A 16826-nucleotide genomic window follows, 5' to 3' on the forward strand; every position below is an offset into this window, starting at 1 on the left:
TTACAAAACAGCTCAGTGCGTCCCGGAGCCACGCACATGGGAGAGAATCGACTGCCTCCCCCTCTGGTTAAATTCTCTGATGGCAGGTCCGTGACCTGTGACAGAGTTCAGGTACTTGGACTGCGAGTCCTGGGTTATAGTTCCTAATCTTCAAGAATGTGACTGTGGTCTTTCGGCCGGAACTGCCGTCTCCCAGTCATTCGCCAAAATGACTAACACAAAGGGAAAGACAGGCCCCGCTGTATGTTCTCTAGGCCTCTTGGGAGACATGGAGCGGTTCCTTCGGCCACATACATGCGAACCTACAAGAAGGTGATATTGTGGACATGAAGGGAATGGGCGCTGTTCGTAAAGGAAGGCCCCACACGTGCCACCAGGGCAAAACTGGAAGAGTCCACAGTGTCACCAGCCTGCAGTGGGCATTATTGTGAACAAGCAAGTTAAGGGCAAGGTTCTTGCCAAGAGAATGAATGTGCGTACTGAGCATATGAAGCTCTCTAAGAGCTGAGCTAGCGTCCTGAAACGTGTGAAGGGAAATGATCAGAACAGGAAGGAAGCCAGAGAGAAAGGTACCTGGGCTCACCTGAAGCGCCAGCCTGCTCCACCCAGACAGGCACACTTTGTGAGAACCCGTGGAAAGGAGCCTGAGCTGCTGGAACCCATTCCCTGTGAATTCATTGCATGATAAGTGGGAAAAATAAAAAAGACTTTTGTGCTGATTTTTAAAAAAAAGAAAGAATGTGACTGTTTAAAAATAAGCGTGGTGGGGGGGGGGGGGGAGTTGGCCTCCTGCGAGCTTGTCCCCTGGCTCTGTGACCTTGTTTACTTGGTGTCCCAGGCCCAGCCCTGTCCTCCAGCAGCTGTCCCTGGATGATTTGCAAGCAGGCAGCTAAACCTTGGGTGTCCCTACATCGGAGAACTACCTGCAACTTAATACACGAGCTTAACCTCGTTTGGCTGGGATTGAAGATTTCCTCAAACTGAGGTCGTCTGACGTCATAGGCAAGGCGCTAAGGCGGTGCTTAGTCTAAATCGCACCTCTGTCAGGGCTAATTCAATCACCGGTTTGTTAACTCAGTCAGGGAGCCCATGTTTCCACATATTGCTCCTCAAAAAGACTCTTCAGAGTGGATTCAGGGAGCGACTCCTACTTCCTTCCCTGCCACCAAGACAGAAAAACAAGCGTCAAAAATGGAGAACGTCAGTGGAGAAATCTACTGACTGAATCCTGTCTGTGCAGGGTTTTCATCACGCTCCGAAGTTTGTCTTTTATAAAACATAGTATCCCCGAATTTTTAAAAGAAAGAGCTCAATGAATTATTTTAAAATAAAAATATTCATTCTCTTTGCCTCAATAATTCCATTCCTAGCTTTTTGAGCTGCTTGTTTTTCCTCTCCCACACAAGGGAAGGAGAGGAGTCGAGAGGGGGACGGGGAGGGAGGCAGGGAGGGACAGGTTACACATACAGATGTGCTTCAAGCAACATGGAGTTCTATGAATTGTGGTGTATCAACTTGATGGACTATTATAAAATTCTGAACAGTACAGAATGACATGAAAATGCTAATGTTTACGTGAGAAAAGCAAAATACAACAGTGCATCTAAACCAGGGGTGGGCAAACTTTTTGACTCAAGGGCCACAATGGGTTCTTAAACTGGACCGGAGGGCCGGAACAAAAGCATGGATGGAGTGTTTGTGTGAACTAATATAAATTCAAAGTAAACATCATTACATAAAAGGGTACGGTCTTTTTTTTTTTTTTTAGTTTTATTCATTTCAAACGGGCAGGATCTGGCCCGCGGGCTGTAGTTTGCCCACGGCTGATCTAAACTATGCCTTGTAAATGTGTGAATGTATATGAATAAGAACTAGCAAGAAATATGGAAAATAAAAGGCTGATATTTGGTAGCTGTGGTATACTGGGCTTTTATTCATTTTAAAAATTTCTACTAACGCTGTACAATATAGTTTGTGCAATAAAAAAGAAACATCGTATGTCTTTTTTTTTTTACAACAGTTTAATGTTCTCTTGTAAGTATGATCTAACTCTACAGCGGACTCTAAAGAGTATAGACTCATCCTATTCTCTGAAGGCTTGAAGCTTCTTGAAGATTTCATATATCCAACATGTAATATTTATAACATGAATAGAATATATATGTCACTGTCCCTTGTTTGATAGATGAAGGCCTAGAGGTGCTGGGACATGAATGGTAGGACCAAGGTTATATCATTTATCAGTGACGAGCAGGAGTAGAGGAAGAACACCATAAATCCCCAGCGCGGAAACGACATCCAGTTCACGATCTAGCCTGTGTTTCCAAAGAGCCCAGTGGAGCACCACATCGTCACTGAGAACTTGGTGGGCACTGATATTTGAAGTCCTGGATGAGTATGGAAAAGACACTGTTAGCCAGTCTCTCCCTGACTCCAGCCTCGCCGTGGTCTAACTCACCACACACGTACCGCTGGGAGATGGCTCTTCAATGGAGCTTTCATCACGTCTCTCCCTACCCCATACTGACTACAAGGTAACAGTGCAGACTCCAGACGCCGGCTGGTAGGGCCATTCCTAACCCAACTCCACTCTAGCTACACCTTTTACGTGAAACTACCCGGAGTGTCTCTCTTTTTCCTTTTCAATCAAGTTGTCTAATACTTTCTATGTGGTTGATAATCCTCTAAAATGTTGTATATTTATTTTCATGTTAATCTTAAAAAGAAATCAATATTTTTAAAATTCTGAGCCTTGCTGTCAGGTCTGGATCACGGTAGCATCAAGGAGAACATCTGTTACCGCTGTGAGCTGATGCGTAAGAACAGAGGCAGGACCAGGACACAGTGACGGCATGCAGCGCAACGTGGAAGCCAGCTCTTGCCTGGTGGTTGGGATGGAGCAGTGGGGCCGGAGCGTTGAGTCATCTCAGGACACACGTGTATCAGTCTGCTGCATGAAAGCTTGCACTGTAGCATTTGGCTTTCAGTGATGTCAGCATCCATTTGGCTACTGCAAAACATCATCCATCAAAATTAATTAACTATTTGAGCTGAAAATGACTGGTTTCGTACTTTCGTTACTTCATTTGTAAATTTGCTTTGGTTGGTAAGTGCTCTAATGCTTTCGGTTTGTTGTTTCAGTTACTATGGGTAACAAATTACTCCCAAATTTAGTGGCTTAAAATAACATTTTATTATTTTGGGGGGGGGGGAGGGGGGTTCTGGTGGTTGACTGGGCTCCACTAAGCAGTTGTCGCTCGGGGTCTCCCACACAGTGACTGTCAGGTGGTGGCTGGGACTAAAGTTATCTGAGGCTCCCGCACATATCTGGTGCCAGAGCTGAGAAAGCTGGGACGCTGGGGCTCCTTGGGCCTGTGTCCTCACTCTGTGTGGTCTCCCCACGTGGTCCATGGGAGCTTCAGGGTAGCCTGACTTCTTACTGGATAGCTGGGGACTCTGAAGGTGATAGATAGGTATGTAGATAGATAGATAGATGATAGATAGATAGATAGATAGATAGATAGATAGATAGATAGATAGATAGAAAGAATATTGGTACTGGAGGGACAGACACAGTGGATCACATTTTCTAACTTAGCAGCAGAAATCATGCAGTCTCACCTTCACCACATTCTGGTCACTGGAAGCAAGCGGTGAGGCCAGCCCACCTTCAAGGGGAGGGAATTGGAGTTTTCTTTCATGGAAGACATGTTCAAGAACTGGCCGACATGTTTAAAACCAGCCCAATTACACTGTTCCTTCTCTTTCCCACCTGCTTACTAAAATCCTGTCATCCTTTGCAGCCAGATTACATGTTTCTGGGCCCCTGGAGACACCCCAGGGTGCTCCAGACCTCAGTCACTTCTCCTTTAATAAAAATCCCACAGCCAATGGTCTGCACCGTAGAGGTAACCCTTTCCATTCATTCTGCCATATATTGTTTTGTTTCTGCTGACGGTAACAAAAGTTACAACAGGCACTACACATATGTGATCTGACTGGATTAAAATCCTCGTACCAGTTCTGTAAGGAATATTTTATTAGCCCCATTTTACGGTTGAGTTTATTACCCAAGGTCATTTCAGCTGGGCTAGGTCAGTTTGACTCTGGACTCTTTCTCTTAAGCTCTTTGTATGTGCTGCTTCCTGTTGTGTAGTCATATTTGTGCAGTGCTACTGGGAAGCATGAAAAGAAAAAAACAGAAAAGGAAAGGGAGGGAGCAAATAAAAGAGACATACAGGGACAGCCATGTCAGAGGAGCAAGTGACCACAGCGGCTGCTCAGAGGTGCCCTGGCGCCCTGTCAGCCTCTCCACTTTGGAACTAGCAATCACAAAACGTGCCTGCACCCAGTGGAGGGCAAAGGCACTTCACAAATGTAAATGTCACATCGGCAAGGTAACCACTCAGAGGTAAAGGTTCCTGGAGAGCTGAACCCTCACGCAACAGTGCCTACCACTGATTTATCTTTAACTTCCGGCAGATCATAAACCCAACACCCACTCCGGTGTACACACAATATGGCCTTGCACTCATCGCATGGGGTAAAGCAATTTAATGTCACTCATTTAAATATTTCTCTGAAAGAGGACCTTTGAAGAGATGCTCGGTGTTTTCCGCAGCAAGTGAATTGCTAGCAGATACAGGACATTTCTGGAGATTTGCTAGGACTTACATCAGAGCTGGTAAATAAATTTCATGCAAGTGTATCGCTGCTACTAGAAGGCTTTGCATTAGCAGGGATCCTGCAAATTTGCTTTTCATTAACCTAATGAGCAGAACTCAGTAGTCAAACAGGACTTGGAAAGTGCCTGTCAATTAGGTGAGGCACCAGGACTTTTCCATTTGGACTGTGAGGCCCCTCCATTAGCAAGATTGCACAATAAGGAAAATGTATCTCAGTGGCCAGTTATGTCTTCAGTTATATTTATGACACGCAAACTGGATTGCTCTGCCAGAAACCTGAGAACTGTCCAGTGTGTGACTGCCAGGGAGCTAAAAATAAAAGCTATTTTTTAACCAAAATTATTAAGAAAGGCAGAGAAGGGTAAGAGAAAATGATGTAGAGGACTGAAGGAAAATGGCATCGTGGTTAAGGGGCATCTCCGGCATCTCTCTCTGCCAAGGACTAGGCACAGGACGTGGAACTATAGGATTTCTCTAAATTCGAGTCTCCATATTTAAAAATTAAAGATATTAATAAAAGTTGTTTTGACAAGTAAATGAGAATATCTACGAAAGTGCTTAGAACAGTGCCAACCACAAAGTAAATGTTCAATAAATGACTGTTAATACCGTCATCTGGGAATAAATAAAAATGATGTTCCTTCTGTCTTCTCTTGGCAACAGCGGGTTTATTTAAACTTTTGTGATTTACAAATCCCTTTAGGACTCTAATGCAAGACTGTAGTCTCTTTCCCTAGACAAGTGTGCATGTGTACACACGCCAAATTTTGCAATTTCAGAGGTTCAAGGACTCTCTGAAGTCTATAATACTGTGCTCTTATCTATCTTTCCATTCTCTTTTTCTGTTATTTTTAAGTTCTGTGACCAGACTTTACTACTATGTAACTAGTCTTCCTTAATGGTAGCTTCTAAAAGTAGGAAAACCAACTTTAAAACTATTGGTGTTTAAGATTTGAGAACATTTAAGATCAAGGTTATCGGCCAATCAAAAAATTACAGGCAACTCAACAATAAGAAAACAAACAACCCAATTAAAAAGTGGACCAGTGACATTAACAGACACTTCACCAAGGAAGATATACAGATGACAAATAAGCATATGGAAAGGTTCTCCACATCATATGTCACCAGGGAAATGCAAATTAAAACAGCAAAGAGATATCACTACATACCTGTAAGAATGACCAAAGTCTGGAACTCTGGCAACACCAAATGCTGACAAGGATATGGAGCAATAGGAATGCTCAGTCATCGCTGGTGGGAATGCAAAATGGCACGGTCCCTTTGGAAGACAGTTTACAAAACTAAACATACTCTTACCATATGATCCAGCAATCACATTCATTGGAATTTACCCACAGGAGTTGAAAACTTAGGTCCACACATAAACCTATACATTAATGTTTATAGCAGCTTTATTCATAATTGCCCAAACCTGGAAGCAACGAAGATGTCCTTCAGTAAATGAATGGATGGATATACTTGGCACATCCAGACAATGAAATATTATTCAGCATTAAGAAGAAATGGACTATCAAGCCAAGAAAAGACATGGAAGAAACATAAATGCATTTTACGAAGTGAAAGAAGCCAATCTGAAAAGGCTATATACTATGTGACTCTAACTATATGACATCTGAAAAAGGCAAGACTATGGAGACATTAAAAAGATCAGTTGGTTGGAGTGTCATCCTGTACACCAAAAGGTGTGGGTTCGATTCCTAGTCAGGGCACATACCTAGGTTACAGGTTCAATCCCCAGTTGGAGCAAGTTCCAGAGGCAGCTAATCAATGTTTCTTTCTCACATTGATGTTTCTCTCTCTCTCTCTCTCTCTCTCTTTCCCCCCCCTTCCCCCCTTACTCCCTTCCTCTATCTCTAAAAATCAATGAGAACATATTCTCAAGTGAGGTTTGGAAAGAAAAGAAGAAAAGAGCAGTGAATGCCCTGGGTTGGGGGTAGAGGTCAAAAGGGATGAATAGGTAGAACACAGAGCATTTTTAAGGTAGTGAAACTATTTTTGTGATACTATAACGGTGGATATATGTTATTATACATTTATCCAAACCCATAGAATGTAAAACACCAAGTGTAAACCCTTCATGTAAACTATGGACTTTGAGTGATTTTGATGTGTCAGTGTAGGTTCATCAATTGTAACCAATGTTCCACTCTGGTGGGGAATGTGAATAATAGGGGAGGCTATGCATGGGTGGGTGTAGGAAACCTCTCTACCTTCCACTCAATTTTGCTGTGAGCCTAAAACTTCTCTAAAAAGTAAAATCTATTTTTAAAATCACAGACTATTTTAAGATTTTCCAAAAGAGTGATTCTGAGTTGATAGTATAGAACTCAGAACACATTAGCTCCCAGTGACTGTATTAAAAATGACAGTTCCATTACCAGGACAGTGCTCAGAACATATTTGGCCTATGAGGTTGGTACTGAACCCATTACGTTTAACAAACTCAATCTTCTTCCTGCATTTTTCCATCTTGAATTGTTGGGTCAGTCATTAATTTATATACCCATTCAGCAACTGTACTAGGTCCTGGCAAGGTATAAAAGAATAAATCAGATCTTACCTTTATCCTTAGGAGCTTAAAGCCTAGAGGAGAAAGATAGCTAAGCAAATAAAGGGTTCTTTGGGCTATACTGAAGATGTGTGCCGGGTGTTGGGTAGTGGGGTAAATTGTATGATTTTTCCCCAGGTATTTACATTGTCCTGGGTCAATGCTCAACCACTGAGCCACTGGTTCAATTCCCGGTCAGGGCACATGCCTAGGTTGCTGGCTCGATCCCCTGTGGGGGGTATGCAGGAGGCAGCTAATCAATGATGTTTCTCTCTCTTTGATGTTTCTATCTCTCTATCTCCCTCCCTTCTCCCTCTCTAAAAAAAAATCAATTATATATATATTAAAATAAATTTTAAAAAAAAATATATATATATATATATATATATATATATATATATATATATATATTAATTGAGTTCTAGGACCCTCATCGTCTTTGTTCTCTCACTGTACTCACCCTCTTAGTGATCTCACATGATCTCATGGCTTTAAATACCAACTATAGCCATGACTCACACATTTCCATCTGCTGTGCAGACCTGCTAACTGAATTGTTGATGTGCACATCTCTCTGCCATTCGACATCATTTTTCTCAAATGTTTGATAGAGATCTAAAATTCAAAATGGCTGAAACTGAGATGTCCATCTCATACCACATCAGCCTTCCTCATCTCAGCTGATGGCAACTCCGTCCTATCTCCACGATCACCAGGCCCCTCATGTCTTTTCTCAAATGTCACCTCATAGAAACCTATCCTGACCACCTGTTTAAAATTGCACCTCTCACTTCTGATCAACCCTGCTTTATTTTTTCCTCCCCCTCTCCCCATATAGCACATTTCACCCTCTAACATACTATGTAAAATACATATTTATTATGCTTGTTACTTTTCTTCCTTTCACAAAGGTGAGGGTCTTTGCTTTGTTCACAGATGTGTCCTAGCTTTGTTTGTTTTGTTCACTGATGTGTCTTGTATCTGTGTGCACATAGTATGTGCTCAGTAAATATTTGGTTACTGAACAAATCTTGCCAATGTTTACAAAAATACAAGTTCTCTCCAGGTACTGTATGGCTATGAATAGATGAGGGTGGGGAGAAAATGTATATCAGGAATGTTTTCATCTGCAAGTAATGACTACTTTGGATTAATGAAATAAGAGTTATTTATACTGAGAATATGATGTCTGAAAGTGTGGCTTTTGTATCTGTTCGATCAGAGCTAATGTTTCTGTGATTCTGGTGCCTTTTCTCTCATACTCACAAATGGCTGCAGCAGCCCGAGCCATCAAATCTGCAATCTAGGCAAGAAGAAGAAAGGGAGATGAGGTATATTACCAGCAATCAGAGCAAAGGTGGAAATGGAAATAGATTCACAAAATATTTTTGTTAGGGATTGGGAGAGAGGTAGGAAAAAAGAATGATTTTTTGAGCAGTTGTGTGAATAATGTAGCCATTCACTTAAGTGGTTCGAAATCAGGAAGAAAGAGATCTGGAGAGAGAAAGAAAATCAAGGTCTCCAATTGAGACATACATTTTGGAGATGCTTGCCCATCATGTAAGTGTAGATGTCAAATAGGCAGTTGGATATACAAGTCTTGTAGTCACAGGAGACGTAGGGCCTGGATATCCACCTCAGAGAACCATGAGAACATGGATGGTATTCAATGCCATTGTACTGGATGCGACCACCAGGAGGGACAGATGGAGAATGCCCAAAACGGAGCCATGGAGTAAGAGGAGCAGGGGAAAGAGCAAACAGGCTGAGAAGGAGAAGAAAAGGGAAAATCGGGAAAATGTGTCATTGAAACATTTTAAGAAGAAAATTTACTTATCCTTTCAGAGTTCCAGTTTTCTCGTCTATAAAGCGAAGTGAATAAAAGTAGCCGTCTCGTAGGGCGTTTATGAGGGTGGAGCGCTAGAACGCATGTAAATGTCTGGCATGTTGACTCACAGTCGTAGGCACACAACCAATGTCTTTCCTCTCCCTTTTGCATAGCCTCCCAGGCCGTGGTACCAGACCCACAGGAGGAGAGAACATTCCGGGAAACCTTCTTATATCCCAGCAGCGTATCTTGACTCAGGCTAGTAAATAGCCACTTGTCTGGGAAAATATTTATGCAGGATGAAGAGAACAAATATTGATTTTGTTTTATCCTGGTATCTGTGTACCTCAAGGACAAGGGAGACTCAGAACATGAATTTTAGAAGCAGTAACTGTGCTGCTCGTATTTTCATTTCTGTATTAACAGTGAGTGAATTAACACTTGTTTGACAAATAACGGAATGCATCACGTGACAGGAAATGACATGATGATGCTTATTTCAGGGCAGATGTTTGCGAGTATGTGTGTGTGAATTACCTGGCGGTGGTTGATGTAGTTGGTTCTGTAACGATGTTATAAAGTCAATAATGTAGGACTACTTCTTGCTCTAATACCGCACTCTGGACTATTGCCCATCCCCACTAGATTCAGAGCAGATGTCCTCTGCCTTAGAGTGAATTTAGAAGATGCACTCTACCCTCTAGGGCAGCGGTTCTCAACCTTCCTAATGCTGCGACCCTTTAATACAGTTCCTCGTATTGTGGTGACCCCCAATTTCATTGTTACAAATTGAACATAATGAAAGCATAGTGATTAATCACAAAAACAATATGTAATTATATATGTGTTTGCCAATGGTCTTACGCGACCCCTGTGAAAGGGTCATTCGACCCCCAAAGAGGTCATGACCCACAGTTTGAGAACCACTGCAGGGAGTGAATATAGAAGGCACATCTTCTTTATAAATAGGCCAGGGTTAGCTGCTGGGACTTTTCATGCAGTTATGCCTGTAGTGTATTGGTGGATGTGTCTCCCTACCTGTGCAGGCAAGGTAAAATCATGTCTTTGGATAAGGAAGTGCAAGCCTGCCATGATACCCGGAAAGATTCACCCACTTAAAGTCAAGTGACTGGAAATTAGGATGGAAAAATTGAGAGATTGTAACTTGAAGTGAGAACAGTGTTGAGGTTTGTATTAGTTAAAGTGATTCTGAGTTCTTGGAATCAAACATTTTTTTCTCATCTCTTGGTGGAATTTGGGGTGTTTTCCCCCCTTTTGCTCTCTGTTTGCTGCTTGCTTTGAAACCACTGTGGGTAAGCCCGTGGTAGTAATAAGATGGAGGGCTGAGATAAAATCCATGTAAAACCAGTCTGACATTTGGGGTGCAGGTACCCGGAAGCTATCAGCAACACTCAATGTACCACCTCCTCTTCCCTGTAATAGTGGGTGACTCGTGTGCACCCTTCAGGGGACGTGGCTGAATGGTTAGAAGACCTCATTTCAACTTGTGTTGAAGCAGCTAGAAATGTACGCTGGGCTGCGGCATCCATCTTGCAGCTGCCTCCGGCCATTTCTATTTAATCCCTCTCTTATGCAGCGTCCCTGGAAAGTCATCCATTTACCCAACAGAGGGAGCAAGGGCTCCCACAAGGAAGCGTTCCCATGCTCAGGAACGCATATTGGAAGCACTGTTTTGTAGTGGGAAAATCTCCAGTCTGTTGCACCCTTCAAATCTTGGCTGCTGAAGACGGGGCCTAACAGATCGCTTTTGCAGAGTTTTGCTCGCAGCCCTGACGAAACGAAATGAAGAAGCCAGTAAAGTAAAAGCCATATGGCTGGTACGCAGAGTCTGAGACACCCTGGTCAGAAATGTAATGTTTGTTAAATGGAAAAGGACATAAGAGTCCACCCTCCAGTGCCTGCGACAGACGTCATGATTCTCCTGGCAGGCTGCAAAGAGAGGACAAATCATAGTTCCAGGTTCCATTTCATTCGGCCCCTGGAGGAAAACAGCCGAGAGCAGAAAAGAACTCTGACCAGGAGCAAGAGTTCTGCTGCTGGTCCTCCCTTCCAACTCTGTGAGCCAGTGGGACAGGAGCGGGTATGCACTCCCCCACCGCCACCCCCTCGTGCCTGTGGGCGGCATTAGGAGCCCAGCTGAGGTCTTGAGTGGCAGGGTGCTTGGCTTGAAAATCTAAGTGAAGCTCCGGACAGGTGTTCGAAGACAAGGCTGGCGGAGGCTGAGGTGGACGATGTTGTTGGGCAGCCGAAGTTGGAAATGGATTAGAACATTGTAGGTGGCTGGCGAGCTTGGGGGAGGGGTGGGGTGGTGGTGGTGTGTGTAATCAGGCAGTAACGTTAATTCTTTGTCTGCAGCAGCTATGCACCAGGCATCGCACCAAGTACATTATACAGATTACTTGCATTTCATAGAGGTTAGTGATGGTTATTACTCTTGGTTCACAGATGAAGTAACTGAGGCTCTAAGTCCCGAGGCTTTTGCAAGGTTGTCCCTGCAGTGAGTCGGGGAGCCAGGATTCCAACCCAAGAAATGAATCTTAATTTATCATCTGCTGCTCGATCTGGCCTCTGGGACACGGCAGCTGGGTGTCCCGGGGTGTGACGATGAGTCCTCCTCTCCTCTCCTCTCCTCTCCTCTCCTCTCCTCTCCTCGTCTTCCTTCTGCAGGCTGGCCATCGCCCAGGCTCAGCCGCTGGCGATGAGCAAAGCGGAGGGACAGCGACGGGAGCCAGGAGCGACAGGCAGTGAGGGCGCAGGGACAGGCAGAGCCAGGCCGCCGGGAACATGACAGCTGGCGGGAAGGACACCTCGGGTCCCACCCTGGCTCCTCAGAAATCTGTTCGCTTTAGCTTTGAGAGACATGTCACCTTTTTCCCTACAGTTGGCAAATGGTTTTTTCAAAAAGCCAAAATAATGAAACTGGGATAGAGTAATATCTAAGGAGTAAATCAAAATCCACATTACAAAATGGCATTTGTGAGAGCTTAATGAAAGTATATTTTGGGTCACAGGAAGGAAAGCGTTGTGGATAATGGCGTGTGGTATGTTGCAAATAGCTTTAAATGTCTGAAGGGCGGCCAGTGACGGAGGGAGCTGACTTGCTCTGTGTGGCTTTCAAAGAGGAATGACTTCCTGTTCATTCTAACAGAAAAGGCTCTCCATCAGAGAATGGCCACCCCCCCCCCCCCCCCCAGCAGGACAGGGACTCTTCATCTCAGGGCACAGCTGAGCAGGAGCTAGATCACCAGGCAACACTCGCTTGCATGGGACAATCCCTAGGAAAGTTTTGAAATGCTGATGCCAGCAATTCTAATTTACTTGATCTGGGGTGACCCCGGCATTTGGGGTCTTTAAAAACTCCACCGATGATGCTAATGTGCAGCACAGTTTAAAAACCATTGAACTAGACATCTGCCAGGGATGCTGGGGAGCGGAGTCCTGCTTTGTGTAGGCGGTTGGTCCAGATGATGTCCAACGCCCCTTTCACGTCTAAGACCTCAATTTGCTAGGGAAGGCCCTCCACTGTGTGTGTGTTGTTTGTGATGGCAATCAATAATTTTATGATCAATTGCTAGTGAAAGAGGGCTCCACTTTTTAACGTGGAGGAAAGTAACAAGCTGTACGTAACAAAAGGCCACAACCATCCTATTGGATTCCTGCCTCCTCAAAATTATGTTCAGGGACAAGAAGCTGAGAGCATGCATGATGCATTTAGAAGGCGATTCATCTGAAACCACCCTTGCTCCTGGCCCCCGCCCTGGCTCACTGTATGGCGGGTTCCTGGAGGCTAATAGTAACAGGGCACAAAGACACCCGTGCATCCCGACCGTCAACCTCGCTGTCTCAAGGGAATCACGATTTGAGGTTTAGAAGAATTTTCCCGAGGAAAACCGGGGTGTCAGGTCCGACTGCCAGTTGCAAAGCAGAGGAAGGGCCGTTCTGTTTCTGTCTCCCCTTGATAGTGCTGCCATCTCGCATCAGTTTTCTCGCTCCGAGATTTAATTTTATGTTTGGCAGGAACTGTCAGGATCCCTCCAAACCACAGTCTGCACTTCACACAGGGCCGGCACTAACCCCGAAAGGGACCTACCACCGTGATCGCCAGGGACTATTTAAAGACGGAAGGACAGGACCCGGGTCGCATGACCGTGTCCAGGAGGCGGGCACAGGTTCCAGGACTGCCTGGCGGAAACCAGCCCTTTGTCTGATGTTCGCCGCCGCGATCCTGCAGCGTGACTTTGGACACACCGTCTCCCCTGGCGCCTCAGTAACCTTAGAAGTTAAACAAACACAGAAATGCTGACTCACTTCAGAGGGGGCATGCGAAGCTGAGAAGGACTCAAAGGGAAGCTAAATTGGGTGATTCTGATCCTAGACTTTTAACTCGACACAGCTTTGCGGTTCCTGCTGCAGGAAGGACTGGGGCAGCAGAGTGAGAGTGGAGTTACAGAGCATTTGTCCGCAGGAAATCCTAAAGCTTCATGTTTAGGATACTGTCTGAGAGAGAAGGAGGGAGAGAGGAAGGGAGAGAGAGAGGGAGGGAGGGAGGGAGGGAGGAAGGAAGGAAGGAAGGAAGGGAGGGAGGGAGGGAGGGAGGGAGGGAGGGAGGGAGGGAGGAAGGAAGGGAGGGAGGATGGAAGGAAGGGAGGAAGGGAGGAAGGGAGGAAGGGAGGAAGGGAGGAAGGGAGGAAGGAAGGAAGGAAGGAAGGAAGGAAGGAAGGAAGGAAGGAAGGAAGGAAGGGAGGGAGGGAGGGAGGATGGAAGGAAGGAAGGAAGGAAGGAAGGGAGGATGGAAGGAAGGAAGGAAGGAAAGAAGAAAAGAAGGGTAAACTGTCCTGTCCCTTTGTGGGTTGAGAGTTTAATATGTTATGTTGATGAAACATCCATTTCCAACTGTTCACATTGAACTTGTGGAGCAGCCTTGGCAGGCGCAGGGAGCAGGAGGGATTGGCAGACTGACAGCTTCCTCGTGTGTGGGGGCAGAATGATCTAGAAACCGTTGAGCTCAGATTGGAGAAGTATGCTGGGAAAAAAGAAACAGGATCTGGGCTCTGAAATGTCCACTCATCTATGAGTAAATCTCTACGGCTCCTAAAACATTGCCATTGGCGCCCTGGCAGGTTAACTGAGTGCTGACCGCCAAGAACAGAAGGCAGTTGGGGCGGAACCACCCACCAGCCTCGGCGGCAGCGTGACGGGGAGCAGAGGGAGGCTGGGGGAGCGGAGACCAGAGCAGCGCTGGTCCCTCTTTCTCTAACAAGAGGAGGCATTCCTAATCCCGTCACAAGGAGAGAGCAGGAGAAGGGCATGACAGCAGATTCAGGCATGTGAAACCGAGAATATTCGCCAAGAGAGACTGCCTTTGTTGAGTATGTTTTCCTAAACAACAATTGGGCGCCTGATGCTTCGTCTTCGCCCTCTCGAACTCCCCCACCAAGCTGAGCAAGGACACATCCTTGTGGAACACCTGTCACTCGACCTGGCCTGAGAGTTTCTTCATTGACTTGGCTCCATCTGCCTTCCTCTCCGCCCACCTGAGCACCTCACACTGGGATCTTGTGACCACGAACTACGCCACCACTGAAACCTTGCACTTGGATCAGCCATGCCCAGCCATATCCTCTTCTGCAGCTAACTCCCTCTCTTTCTCTCGCTCTGACTGTACTTGCCTGCTCAGACCTCATAAGACCTCGCTCCTCGTCCCAGACCCATCTGGAAGCTCTACTTCCTTCCCTGCACACCCTGAATCCTATCATGATGGTTCATCTGGTCAACCCCTTCTCGGTGACCCTCCTTCCTCACTACCTTCCACCATGTTTCATGCTCTTTATTTTTTGCAAAGCTGTTTCCGCTGCCTAGAGTGGCCCTTCCCACTTCATGAATTCCTTGACCTTCAAAATCCAGGCTAAATTAACGTTGTGTCCTCTACAGCCACCCCATGCTCACCTGTTCCCCTTCCTGGTCCAGCAGAACCACAGACTCTCTCTCTTTTGTCCACAGGCTCTCTCTGTTTTATCCACGGCCTCTTGTGATACTCCCCCTCTAGCCTTGTCCACTTGCACTGCAACGTTTTATTCAAGTGTCCACTTCACTCCCTGGTCTGAGACTCTCTCTGAGTGCAGAAATAATGTCTCAATCATCTGTAATCCCTAGAACCAGCCTATGCCTGCCACACAAGCAGAATCAATGAATGATACATTTTATTCAGTTAAACCCATGAAATTGCCATTTTATAGGTTATAAATGGTCAAATAGCAGCAATTTCATATGGTTCAACCTATTACCATGGAAGACAACACTCAGTGTCTTTCTCCGGCACCTCACAAGCGCTGTGTAATGAACCCTGGGGTTCGGTAGGTTGGTGCAGAGGTAGAGCTGGGCCAGGCTTCTTCCAGTCATGCCCCACCCCCGGGCCCACAGTGCTAGGTTCATAGAGCTCTGGCGTGAGAAAGAAATGCAAGAGATTACCTACCTGGCAGCGCCAGCAGCAAGGCACATACATCATCCTTAAGTGGTTTTCTTTTTTTATCATGCGCCCAAAGTTGAAGATGATATGCTCTCTCACAGTAATAATTTAATATTTTCCTCTCACGCCCTCACCAGCCAGTCCATTTCTAACCCATCTCTCTCTTGCTGCAAAATGTCAATTTCAGACTTTATGGAGACAAAGCAGCTGCGCTGTACCTCGCCTATAATAACCCTCCCCCTACTTACAGCCACTGCCCTCCCCTCCGTTTTATTTTATTCCTTAAAAAAAAAAAAAAATCCCTTCTCTTTTAAACTCTATTCAGAGTTCCTTCACATCATTTTAATCAAAGGGTTCCAGGGCCTTCTAGAACAACATTTCCAGTTTCATGAGGCCACGTTAAAAAGTGGACGCCCATTGACATCCTTCTGCCCCGGTGTTCCGTGGGATAACATTTGGGAAACAGGGCTCCATGATGTTTGCACATTTCCTTCTTAAATAGGAAGATAGACGCTTGGATGCGCTCTCCTTTTAAGGGTATCATTTATAGCACATACAGGATCCAGATGACCTCCCTGCTGGGGCAAGTTCATGCTACTGTTTACATATTCATTACTGCCATTCTCTCTGTAACCGCGGACTCGTAATGCTACCTTTACTTAGAGGATTCTTATGCTTTTATACTCTTGAATAATAATTGAGCTTTTATCTCCTGTCTTGCATAGTAATTGAGTTGAATTTATTTATTGTGTATGCTCTCTTGATTGGGTTCTGACTATCATCCAATTTTTTCCTCTGCTTTTTTCTCATCACTTTAAATTCCATCCTTCTAAAGCCTTAGCAACCACCCACTCCTATCGTCACACCCTCCAGCCCGACCCCTTCACCCCTTAGACTTGACGTTACCTAATCTGTTAGGATGCTTCCACGCACACTGCCTTTTGTGTTAAAGGTTAAAGAGCTTGGACGGGAAGTGTCCGGGAAGTTTCAGCAGGCATTGACTGCACCCCTCGCTGCACGTTTAACCCCGTGCTAGGTGCTGCAATGGCTTCAGAACTCAGTCGCTGCGACCAGGTTGTTCATCCACACAAATAGCTAAGAACAGGAGGTAGGAGGTATTGGGTGATCAGAAAGATAAAGAAAAAGCCTGGCTAGTGTGGCTCAGTGGTTGAGCATCGACCTATGAACCAGAAGGTCACGGTTCGATTCCCAACCAGGGTACATGCCTGAGTTGTGGGCTTGATCCCTAGAGTG

At 45.3% G+C, this 16826-nt stretch overlaps 1 pseudogene across 1 annotated transcript; it reads left to right on the top strand.

Annotated features, from left to right (window-relative positions):
* Positions 1-208: 208 nt before the first annotated feature.
* On the top strand, positions 209-685 carry LOC308526780 (large ribosomal subunit protein eL21-like; annotated as a pseudogene). Its single transcript has one exon. The product of its transcript is annotated as a large ribosomal subunit protein eL21-like (transcript).
* The last annotated feature ends 16141 nt before the right edge of the window (positions 686-16826 follow it).

This window comes from Myotis nattereri (genome assembly GCF_964212035.1).
Source record: "Myotis nattereri genome assembly, chromosome: 11".
Classification (NCBI taxonomy): Eukaryota; Metazoa; Chordata; class Mammalia; order Chiroptera; family Vespertilionidae; genus Myotis; species Myotis nattereri.